This window comes from Phacochoerus africanus, chromosome 7, assembly GCF_016906955.1.
Source record: "Phacochoerus africanus isolate WHEZ1 chromosome 7, ROS_Pafr_v1, whole genome shotgun sequence".
Lineage (NCBI taxonomy): Eukaryota > Metazoa > Chordata > Mammalia > Artiodactyla > Suidae > Phacochoerus > Phacochoerus africanus.
Window position 1 is genome coordinate 6,308,856 of NC_062550.1, and position 10,024 is coordinate 6,318,879.

The window sequence follows — 10,024 nt, forward strand, 5'->3', positions numbered from 1 at the left end:
GGGCCCTCAAGAAGGGTGGTAACTTTGCCTGAGCAAACCAAGGAAGGCTTCCTGGAAGAGGGGCCCTTCTAGGCAGAGAATATCATGAGCAAAGGCCTGGAGATGGAAGGAGTGAGATGGCAGGAAAGGGAAGGCACCGGGAGCAGCCTGGGGAGGTGTCACCAGGCCCAGGCTGGCTACCAGGCTGGGAGACACAGCCAGGATGGAGAACAAGAGAGCAAAATCTTCTATGCTGTCCTCTAGGAGGCAACCTGATTGAGTGGCCCTGGGCAGGGTGGCCTGTTCCATTTGGAGGCTGCTGAGACAGGCAAAAGCTTTGGGGCTGGGACTGAGCCTGAGGAGGTAGAGGTTGGGGGCAAGGGACCAAGAGCTACACTGAAAGGGGGCCCACAAGACCTGGTGATCTCCTGGCTTCAAGGCACAGGGTGAAGGGGTGTCCATGCCCCATCCGGTGGGCAGAGGCTGGCTCCAGTAAACACAACCAGAAGTACAGGAGAAGAGCAGCCGTGCAGGGAGAAATCCAGGTGGCAACCAGGGGGAGGTGTCTGGAAAGCAGCCAAGAGAATGGGTCGGGACCCAGGCGGCGGGTTGAGGCTGCAGACAGAAGATGGTGAGAAACTGGGAAGGTGTGGTGGCCACAGCTGCAGGGGGAATGAGTTAATCAAGGAAGGTGTGCCAAGAGGTGACCAGGCCACCCACCGTCAAGAACCCTCAAGGAAAGGGCTCTTTCCCACCTCACGTGCTGCCGCCGCCCCTGGGTGCCCACCCCAGCACCCACATGGGCCCGTATGGAATTGGATCTTTCCTGGTGGGCTCCACGTGAGGGAACCCTGATAGCAAATTCCAAACCAATAAGAGCAAATAAATGAGGGGTGATTACTGACAATAGGAGAGGGTACACCACGGGGAGCCTCCAAATAGCATCTCCTCTAGTACGTTTTAAGTGCTTTATAGGTCATTAAGTACTTGACAGAGAGAGCCTGACACTTAAAGCAGCGAATTCTGCACCTCTGCCAGGGAAAATCAATCAGAAATGAAGATAGAGCATCCCTGGCATTAAGATCCACTGGGTGGGCAAACAGGGTTCGATTTATACATAATTTTAAGGCCCTCTCCATTGTGCAAAGAGAGGCACATTGGTATTTGAGGCCATTTATAAATCCTCAAGTGGAGTTTAGAATATTTAACCCCCGCCCCCGCTTTGTTTGTTTGTTGGGTGGTTTTTGTTTTGTTGTGCATGAAATATGTCTGAGCCGGAAAAGTACAGATACAGGCTTAACCATCTGAGCCCACCACCTGATCTGTCCAATAAAACTGTACAGCTGTGATTAATGCTTTTAAACCTTAGGTGCTTCTTCTTCCTGCCTTTTCAACTTCTACCTTCTGGCCCCACCTCTTCAGGGAGACGGAGGCTGACCACACACCCCTGCCCGAGACCCCACTCCTTCCTCTGAAAACCAAGAGTAATTACTGCCTCTTTAATTAACTTGGTGATTAACCACCACCTGTTTGTGAAACAGCTTCTATTGTCCTTGTCCATCTTGCTTGCGGGGTGTGGATGGGGATAGGGACCAGGCAGGAAGCGGGAGAAGGCAAGGCTGGCCAGGCCCTCCTCACCCAAGGCTGAGCAGGGTCTGCTGGAAGGAGAGGCTTGATATCCAGGGGGTCAGCTCCCTCCTGGCTCTGTTTAGGCAGCTGCCAGGTACCAGGAACCAAGATGAGCTGGAGGGAAGCCCTAAAAGAGGAGTGGGCAGCTAGGAGGGTAATCAACCCTGGGCACCCTCAGGGCCTTGGCTCTTGCTGTTCCCCTCTAACCAGAATGTTCTTATGCCCCCACTCCAAAACTATGTGGAAGCCCTAACGACCAGTACCTGTGAATGTAACCTGATTCAGAAATAGTCTTTGCAGGTGTAAGGACGTTAACATTATACCAAATTAGAGTGGGCTCTGGAGTTCCTGTTGTGGCACAGTGGTTAACAAATCCGACTAGGAACCACGAGGTTGTGGGTTCGATCCCTGTCCTTGCTCAGTGGGTTAAGGATCCAGCGTTGCTGTGAGCTGCGGTGTAGGTTGCAGACGTGGCTCGTATCCCACATTGCTGTGGCTCTGGTGTGGGCTGGCAGCTACAGCTCCGATTGGACCCCTAGCCTGGGAACCTCCATATGCTGCGGGAGCGGCCCTAGAAAAGACAAAAAAAAAAAAAAATTAAAGTGGGCTCTAAATCCAATGACTGGCATCCTTATAGGAAGCCCATGTGGGGGAGTTCCTGCTGTGGTGCAAAAGGGATCAGTGGCGTCTTAGGAGCGTTGGGACACAGGTTCGATCCCCAGTCTGGCACAGTGGGTTAAGGATCCTGCATTTCCAAAGCCGCGGTTTAGGTTGTGACTGTGGCTCGGATCTGATCTCTGACCTGGGAGATCTATTGCCATGGGGCAGCCACAACCAAAATAACAACAAAAAGAAGGCCATGTGAGGGTCAGGTGGGGAGTTCCCTTTGTGACTCAGTGGGTTGAGAACCTGACATAGTGTCCATATGCATGCACGTTCGATCCCTGGCCTTGCTCAGTGAGTTAAGGATCAAGCATTGCAGTAAGCTAGCCCTGGAACTTCCATATGCCAGAGATGCGGCCGTAAAAAGAAAAAGAAAAAAATAGGCCATGCGAAGACAGACACAGAAAGAACTACCTGTGCCACTAAGCTGGCTCCTCTACACACCTGAATCTGGCTGCCCAGGACTCAGCACTTTTCTGATGGACTAACCCTCCCTCACCCAACTCCAGAAGCAGTTCCTACATCCTCCTTTGTCAGAGGATGCTCTCTCCTCTATCCCATATCGGACATCACCCCACAATCAAAAGGACTCTCCTGCCAGGGGTGGGAGGGGTGGGGGGCGCTTCCCACCTCCTTGCCCAGAAACAGCAGGACTGTTCAAGTCAGTCTACTTAGTGATAACCCCTGCGGCTCCCCTAGGAAAATCTTCCCACATGTCCCCAGACCCTCAGAGATGGGCCAAGTACCCTAATTTGACCAGAGTGCTTTTAAGTTCCCCTGTAATGTGTGCCGGGGGGTGGGGCGCAGAGATGGAGAAGGCACAGCAGGCTATCAAGATTTTAACCTGAAGGCAGAGCTATCTCACTGATACTGCCAAACACAGCGCCCGGTACAGCCTCTTCATTGAAACAATTCACCTTCTAACACATCTTCTGCTCTAAACCAACAGTTTCTTTTGACAGATGGGAAACTGAGCCCGCGCACACCACAGGGCATCGCTGGCTGTGTAGGGATCTGAGGTCCGGGGATGCAAGCATGTGCTAGGTGAGAGCGTTTCTCTGCATTTCAGACTCCTTATTCTTGAAGGAGAGTGATACCATCTTCTAGGGATGTTACTAACCTTAAAGATAGCTCTAAAAACCTCTATGTACATTTTCCATGAATTCAATCAACGAACAGGTTTTGAGCACCTCCTGAGTGCCAGGCCCTGGGGATACAGTGGTGAGCAGCACAGACACGGTGGCCCGACTTCAAGGTGCTACCTATTTGGTAGAAAAGGACAAAGAAACGCATGTACACTCGAGGTAGTTAAGTGCTGTGACGGGGTGTACCGAAGCAGTGAGGAAAAGCCTGCGGATCTTAGGAGAGCCCAAAGAGCAGTAGCAGCCACAGGGGAAAGAAAAAAAAAAGGTAAAGAAAGGATCCCTCAACCCCCCACCCTCACTGCCTGAGCCACTTCTCCGCCTTAGCCAATCAGCCGTCAGTATCGCCGGCCGGCCAACCAATCAGAGGCCGGAACAGGAGCTCCAGTCGCGGGCCAAGGCTTCCCTGGGGAGGGCGGACGGAGGCCGCGTGCCCGCCCCGCCCCTCCCGGCCCCGCCCCCAGAGAGACCGGGCCCGCCCCGGGCCCGCCCAGACCCCGCCCAAGGCCCGCCCCGCCGCGGCCAGCCGCGCCTGCTTGGAGTCCCCTGGCCAGCGGCCGGCCGCTGGGGCCGAGTATTGTCTTAAAGGCCGAAAAAAGAGGAAAGCGGGGCGGGCGGGGAATTGCTCAGTGGCCGGGAGAGGATTTATAACATTTTCTTTCGTCGTTTGCAAAATGTATCAAAGTGACGGCATCGCCTGGACAGGACCGTGAGGGCGCGGACAAGGTAAGCAGCTTCTTCTCCTGGCGCTGGGAGCACCGGGAGAAGTCTGAGCACCACCTCCCACGCCGAGCGGCTGTCGCGGGGTCTGCGTCCGGGTCCGCTTCCTGAAGGGTTTCGTGAGCCTTGAGCGGTGTAGACGTGGTCCCAGAGCTGAGGTATCTCCCAGGCGGTGTGGACGTGGCCCCTGAACTGAGAGGTGTTCAGTGACCCGGGGGCTGCCGAGGCGGTGTAGACGAGCGCAGGTGAGCCGGCGGAGGCGCCCCCGAAATCCCGACGTAGTCAAGACTGATCCCTAAGGCTGGGGTTGGTGGTTCGCGGAACGCGCGGCGGGTGATGGAGGTAGCGGACTATGACCGAGGCACCTTCCAGCTACCCGGGGGGCGGATGAGGCTGTATGGACACGCGCCGCAGAACTACGAGCAGGTGTAGACGCGGGCGGGTGGCAGACGCGGAAAGTTTGCCGGAGTGCGCGGCGCGGGCGGTGCGGAGGGAGGGTCTGCGCGCAGATGGAGGCGCCGCGCTGAGCTGGGACCCGGCTCAGCCGCCGGTGGTCTCAGCCGCCTCTCCTGGCTGGAGGCGCCAGGGAGGAACCCCAAACCCCAACCTCCGCTGCTGCAGCGGAGATGGAAGAGGGAGTTGGGGCGGGAATGACTGAACTGAGTCCTAGAGGAAAACTAGTGATTGATGTTGAGCCTCTCAGGCAGATTCTCTAAGCACTGGCTCTGTCCCCACTGGGAGCCTGGGGCATCTCCATTTCACCTGTGAAGGATCTGAGGGACAGAGGCCAGTCTGGTGTCCAGACACATGCTGGTAATCAGCTGAGGGGACGCAAAACCCGGTGAGGTCCAAGCCCGGAGTCCTGCCCTCTCCCTCCTTCCACTTCTGCCTCAGGGAGGAGAAAGGGTGTCAGGCTGGTCATGGGGGGGCGGGGTGTGGAGACCCTGGACTGGGACCCCTGGATCTGCCTCCCACTGCTTCTTTGTGGCTCCTAGTGGCACCATAGCCTCAGACAAGGGAATGAGTGGAGGAGGGAAGGCAGTTGGGGGTGGGGGGGATCGGGCAGGTGATGCTACTGCCCACCTCCGTGGTCCCCAGGAGAGCTGTGTCTGGGGCAGATCAAGTGGGGCAGGATATCACTCTCATTAGGAGGAGGAAGACGCCCAACCTCAATCCCTGCCACAGGGGAAGGCCAGAAGGGGGACACTTACAGGTCCAGGGTGGTTCGTGGGGTGGCTCTGTCTCATCTCCCACCACTCTCTGTGCCTTTTGTCCCCATTCTTACTCCCTCACCCTCCCAAACTCTGTGATTCCTCCAACACAGGTCCTTTGCACATGTTGTTTATTTATACATATTTTTGATCAACAAGTAGTCATCCAACATCTACTATGTCCCAGGCACGGGGAAGTCAGTGGTGAATAAGACAGACCCAGTCTCTGCCCTCTCGGGACTTCCAGACCAGTGCCGGGCCATAGATGGTGAACAACAGCCTGGAAGGGAATGGGGTGTGGGGACAGGAGGCAGCCTCAAATGAGCATCAGGAAAGGCTTCTCTGCAGAGGTGACAGTGAAGGGTTAATGACTCATCATCATCATCATCGTCATCACCAGTCACCTCCTCCAGGAAGGCTTCCCTGACCTTCCTGGCCTGACACTTCCCCTGTGGCAGGCTCGCATAGCCTGGGGACCACTCCCTCCACGGACATTTGTGTATCATCAGTGGGTCAGTGTTTGTCTCCTCCCATCAGCTGTAAGTGTCGTGAGGGCAGGACTTGAATCTATTCGGGGTGGATGTAGGCAAAGCAAATAAAGGATGTTGTGTAGAATTTCCCCAGAAAAACAGGAGCTGCTCAGCCAGGTCAGGCATCCAGATGGCAGAAAATTTTCTTTCCCCTTTCCTGGCCTGAGTCCTGGACTCCACACCCCAACTGCTGTTCACAGAAGCAAAGTGACAGAAACCAGCAGGCCTGGTGAGGAAGAGAGCAGGGAGAGGCCTGGTGCAGGTGGCCCACCAAAGTGCCACAGCCGGCCATCTAGAAGGGAAGGGCGCCTTTGGGGGGAAGCCTGGGGACAGGTGACTGTCCTGTTCTCTGAGCTCAGACCAGCCTACTCCTCATTTTTCTGTCCCAGCTCTGGGAAGCTTGGTCTCCTTCAGAAGCCACTCTGGGAAAAGGTGGTGGCCAGCAGGGTCCCTGAGATGGCCGTGGCTGGAGCCACACAGGGCAGTGCTTCCCCAACCCAGAGGCAGGCCTTGGGCCACAAATAGCAGCCCAGGGGATCTGCAGTTCCTTTAAACTCCTGGCTGGAAAGCAGGAATCAGGCTCAGAGGGCCAACTCGTATTTTCATTTGTCATCGTTTCTCTACTCCGTGCATCTCTCCCTCCCCAGCTGTCAGACCTGTGCGCCTGGCAGCGTTCCTGTGGCAGATTATGCTCTCGCAGATGCCTGACAAAGCTCTTAGTGCCGCACATCCTCCCCACTTCGGGGGACTGAGTGGCCTGCACGCACAGTCAGAGAGTGTCTGCGTGCTTTATTCAGGCTCTGGCAAGGGATGGAATAAAAACGGCCTCCCCACCCAGCCAGCCAGCCAGTCAGCCAGCCCTCCTGACTGGAATGGCTTTAAAAAATTAATTTGCAATGATGTACTCCCTTCTGTTCTATGGGGATCACCAGCATTTTAAAGATGCATTTAAATCAGATGCACTGCTCCTGGTGAAACCTTCATGGCCTCCCCTCTCCCCCAGCAGAAAGAGCACTGGATTAGGAGTCTCAGCCATTCACGCCAAGTTCTGCTAATGATGAGCTGTGTGACCCTGGGTAAATCACTTAACCTCTCTGCGCCTCCATCGGCTCCTCTGGAAACTGAGGTTAATGATAATCCTTCCCTCACAGGGTATTGTGGGGATTAAATTAGACAATGTTCAGGGAAGAGCCAGGCAATGCCAGGCCCATGTTTTCTGCTCCCCAGGACTGGCTGTCCCCCTAATTAGCCTGGTGACCTTGGGCGGGCCACTCAGCCACTCCTGGCCCCAATCTCTGCATCTGAAAGCAAAGGCGTTGTTCTAGGAGATGATGCCACTGAGCATCCCCGCCCGCCCCCCAGCCCTGAGCCCCCACTCACCTCCTCTTGCCCCCAGCCAGACACCCTGGCCTGGCCACCCCGTTCCTTGTTATCCAGGCGCTCAGTTCTAATTAGAGACCGCCCCCCCGCCCCAGCTGCCTCTCCTCCTGGCTCCCTGTGAAGTCGCAGGGTTTGAGCCCCAGAGGCCCTGCCGTTCTTGGCTCATTTTCCGGAGCAATTAGCCACAGGCCTTGGAGGTGGCCTCCATGGGCATGTGGCCAGGCCACTGGAAGCCAGGACTCTGCTCCGTCTGTGGCCTGAGGGGCTCCCTGGGGCCAGGGCTGTGTGTGTGTGTGTGTGTGTGTGTGTGTCCGTGTCCCCGTCCCTGTTGTGGGGAGTCAGGTTCCCAGGCAGAGCCATTTCCATTTCTGTACTTTATGGCTCCTTGAAGCCCCGAGTCTGAGTGTAAATTAGTTCTACCCTGTGCTTTTGTTGGCAACTGTCTGTTCCTTGGAAGCGAGGGGCTTTGTCAGGAAGAACAAAGCTGTTTGGTGTTTTTCTGATGGGGGGGGGGCCGCTCCTGGGGGAGGGCTCATCGCTTCTCAGTGTCAGTTGCAAGTCCTTGGTTCTCAGACTCAGACTGGTTTTGTTTTGGGTTTTTAACTCCTATGGCTTAGGAGTCGCATATGTCTGTGTGTTGGCTGAGGGATGTTTTTTCCCCCCTCCTTTTTGGCCTGCACAGTGTATTCCGTGGAAGCTAATTCCAGGGACTGAACTTTTCAAATCACTGCTTCCACAGCTTTTTAAAATCTGGACCTAGTTACTCCTGTCATCCATGTGTAAAGATTTAGAAAAAACAAAATCCCAAACCCGAGGGTGGGCAGCCTCGAGGATGTACAGGTCTTGGCAGCGCACACTCGCTGTGGACCTGAGGTCAAAGCCGAAACGTCGGGGCCTCTTGGGACGGGAGGGGGAAGCGGGGGGAGCGTGGTCTGCTCGGTGCCAGACATCTGGATATTTAGAAAACATCTGGCTGGCTGGATTTTTCAGGTTTCTGCCTGACATTTAATATCACAAACACTGAGCCTGACTCCCGTCGCCTCCCAAACACACCCAGCCCCTTCTCTCCCCTTCCTGACGGTAAGAAACATCCATTCTTTCCAATTCCCCAGCGTTTCCCCCCTACCGGAAATCTGATGGGCTTATGACATCATGGCTGGCTGCTGAGCGATGAAGAGGATGCCACAAAGAAATCCGACATATCAGATGAATTCTGAAATCAGTTTCCCTCCGGCTGTAGGAACAGGCGTGAAGTCAGGAGACTGTGAGCTTTGTTTAAAAAACAAAAAATAAAACTAAGATACGACCTGTATTAAATGCGATTTTTAAAAAAAACAAACAGACCTTTTGGACATCATCCTATTTTAATAGAAGTGCTGGTTTTTATGAAACGAAAGCGGCTAATAAATCAGACCTGAAGCTGCCTGTGAATGTTCCGTTGCTGCTGAGTTTTTGTGTGTCCTTACTCACTAATAAAGGAGGAATGGGGAATGGTTTCTCTCCCTTCGTTATTCAAATAGGATAGCTTTTTTTTCTTTTTCTTTTCTTTTCTTTTTTTTTTTTTTTTTTTGAGGCCAATAAAATTCACTGGGTAAATTGCTGGTTTACGTTTTTTCCAGGAATCCATTTTTATGGCGTGACCTTGGACCTGACCTGATCTGCAAATATTGCATTTCCTTCTGCTGGTTTTTCTGGCTGTGAAACTGTTAAGAGGATGCAGTGAAGCCTGTTTTTCAGCCTCCTCTCTGAAGGGCAGGGCTGGGACCCAGCAGGCCAGGGCGGTTCTTGGGGTGAAAAACCACTTTGAAAGGACCAAGGAGGGGAACATACAGTAAAGGGTCCTGTGTCACCAGCCCTGCCCCGGGAGGTGGGGGCGGGGGGTGGTGGATCCACTATCTCCCCCATCTTCCCAAAGGGGACCAAGGACCTCGGAAATGGCAGGCCCAGGATCTGGACATCCTGTGGGCCCATCAATTTGGTGCCTCTGCCCCATGAGTGGGCATAATGACCTCACCTTGTCTGCTGGGAGAAGCAGAGGGACAGAAGCTGCACGCGATGCCCAGCCACTTTAGAGGGCTCTGGGGTCAGTGTCAGAGCCGGGAGAGGCTGGTGTCGATTCTGCAGTGGAGTCCACGGCCTCAGTTTGTTTGTGTCCCTGCTCTGCCCGCTACCATCTGCCTGACGACCTTGGCCTCTGCGCCCTGGTTTCCTTACTCATCAAACCGTAATAATAATAGGCTGCTTCTCCTACATGGGGCAGTTGAGAGAACTAAGGCAGTAATCGCTCACCAGGTGCTGGCTCTTACTAGGAGAGGTGCCCCCCAGCCCAGCAGGCAGGCTGCTGGGGAGGACTGCGGGCTTGGGATGGGAGGGGTGTGTTCGGTTGAACACAGGTGGAGGAGAATCAAGGACTAAAGAGAGCATCCCTCCTCTTTCTCTCTCTCTGCATAGAACTTTCCATGGCTCCCCATTGCCCAAAGGGAATAAGGTTCCCCACCTTATCTGGGCCCCAGGAACCTCCCACCTGGGCCTCGCACTGTTCTCTCCCGTCGCTCCCCTTGTCCTCCCAGCTGGACCAGGTCGCCCTCTCTGACGCAGTACTTGTGGGTAGGTCATGTGTTAGAGCACCTGCCATCACTTTATTCTGGGTACTTTACACGGAGTAACTCATGTAATCTTCACATCAACCCAGGCAGGAGGCACAGGTATCATTTCTATTTTAGAGGCAAAAACGGAGACATCGGGGTGAGGTATATTTTCTCAGGTGCCG

General features: G+C 54.6%; 1 long non-coding RNA gene across 1 annotated transcript; it reads left to right on the plus strand.

Annotated features, from left to right (window-relative positions):
* The first annotated feature begins 3,929 nt into the window (after positions 1-3,929).
* Positions 3,930-8,685, plus strand: LOC125131641 (uncharacterized). Its single transcript, XR_007135998.1, has 2 exons — positions 3,930-4,139; positions 8,367-8,685. It is a non-coding gene; the product is annotated as an uncharacterized LOC125131641 (long non-coding RNA).
* Positions 8,686-10,024: the final 1,339 nt, after the last annotated feature.